Source organism: Symsagittifera roscoffensis, unplaced genomic scaffold (genome assembly GCF_963678635.1).
Source record: "Symsagittifera roscoffensis unplaced genomic scaffold, txSymRosc1.1 SCAFFOLD_185, whole genome shotgun sequence".
Classification (NCBI taxonomy): Eukaryota; Metazoa; Xenacoelomorpha; order Acoela; family Convolutidae; genus Symsagittifera; species Symsagittifera roscoffensis.
In genome coordinates, this window is record NW_026971455.1 from 80,001 (window position 1) to 82,239 (window position 2,239).

A 2,239-nucleotide genomic window follows, 5' to 3' on the forward strand; every position below is an offset into this window, starting at 1 on the left:
AAGGTAGTCCTTAATGGATCACCTCAGATTCCCGAAAGATGGTTTAAAGAGAGTTAACCTGATGCAAGTTAGGTTGACTCAAGGTGATCCTTCTTGGTGATCCTTTGATAGATGGTCCATCTAAGATGGTCCATCTAGAGTTGATCTAACTAAGGTTAGATTAGCTCAAGGTAGTCCTTAATGGATCACCTTAGATTCCCGAAAGATGGTTTAAAGAGAGTTGACCTGATGCAAGTTAGGTTGACTCAAGGTGATCCTTCTTGGTGATCCTTTGATAGATGGTCCATCTAAGATGGTCCATCTAAGAGTTGATCTAACTAAGGTTAGATTAGCTCAAGGTAGTCCTTAATGGATCACCTTAGATTCCCGAAAGATGGTTTAAAGAGAGTTGACCTGATGCAAGTTAGGTTGACTCAAGGTGATCCTTCTTGGTGATCCTTTGATAGATGGTCCATCTAAGATGGTCCATCTAAGAGTTGATCTAACTAAGGTTAGATTAGCTCAAGGTAGTCCTTAATGGATCACCTCAGATTCCCGAAAGATGGTTTAAAGAGAGTTAACCTGATGCAAGTTAGGTTGACTCAAGGTGATCCTTCTTGGTGATCCTTTGATAGATGGTCCATCTAAGATGGTCCATCTAGAGTTGATCTAACTAAGGTTAGATTAGCTCAAGGTAGTCCGTAATGGATCACCTTAGATTCCCGAAAGATGGTTTAAAGAGAGTTGACCTGATGCAAGTTAGGTTGACTCAAGGTGATCCTTCTTGGTGATCCTTTGATAGATGGTCCATCTAAGATGGTCCATCTAAGAGTTGATCTAACTAAGGTTAGATTAGCTCAAGGTAGTCCTTAATGGATCACCTCAGATTCCCGAAAGATGGTTTAAAGAGAGTTAACCTGATGCAAGTTAGGTTGACTCAAGGTGATCCTTCTTGGTGATCCTTTGATAGATGGTCCATCTAAGATGGTCCATCAAAGAGTTGATCTAACTAAGGTTAGATTAGCTCAAGGTAGTCCTTAATGGATCACCTCAGATTCCCGAAAGATGGTTTAAAGAGAGTTAACCTGATGCAAGTTAGGTTGACTCAAGGTGATCCTTCTTGGTGATCCTTTGATAGATGGTCCATCTAAGATGGTCCATCTAGAGTTGATCTAACTAAGGTTAGATTAGCTCAAGGTAGTCCTTAATGGATCACCTTAGATTCCCGAAAGATGGTTTAAAGAGAGTTGACCTGATGCAAGTTAGGTTGACTCAAGGTGATCCTTCTTGGTGATCCTTTGATAGATGGTCCATCTAAGATGGTCCATCTAAGAGTTGATCTAACTAAGGTTAGATTAGCTCAAGGTAGTCCTTAATGGATCACCTTAGATTCCCGAAAGATGGTTTAAAGAGAGTTGACCTGATGCAAGTTAGGTTGACTCAAGGTGATCCTTCTTGGTGATCCTTTGATAGATGGTCCATCTAAGATGGTCCATCTAAGAGTTGATCTAACTAAGGTTAGATTAGCTCAAGGTAGTCCTTAATGGATCACCTCAGATTCCCGAAAGATGGTTTAAAGAGAGTTAACCTGATGCAAGTTAGGTTGACTCAAGGTGATCCTTCTTGGTGATCCTTTGATAGATGGTCCATCTAAGATGGTCCATCTAGAGTTGATCTAACTAAGGTTAGATTAGCTCAAGGTAGTCCGTAATGGATCACCTTAGATTCCCGAAAGATGGTTTAAAGAGAGTTAACCTGATGCAAGTTAGGTTGACTCAAGGTGATCCTTCATGGTGATCCTTAGAAAGTCCATGATGGCAAGAGAGACGGTGGTGCATGATAGCATGAGACTGGGGATTGGCTCCCAGTCAAAGTACCTTGCTCTGTGGTGCATCATATTAAGAGAGAGTCAGATTCCCGAAAGAAGGCTTGATTAGAGTTGCTTAGACTCAAGCAAGTCAGTCAAGTTAACTTAGTTAAGTTAAGTAAGTTAGCTTGACTCAAGGCGGTGACGATGTACGGTCAAGTAAAAGTAGCAAGTACCCGAAAGATAGCCGAAAGACGGTTAAGTAGCAAGTAAACGAATTTCAGCGAAGTCCCAACGTCAGAAACTGGGAGAGCACCAGGATGCTCGGAGGCCTACTTCTGCCTGGTCTTCATTCCAATTAAAGACACTGACCGATCAGAAAGCAAGTAGGTACTAACTAACGCTAGTACCTAGAAGAACTGCTTTAGGAGTTAACTATCAGCAGTAGCAGTC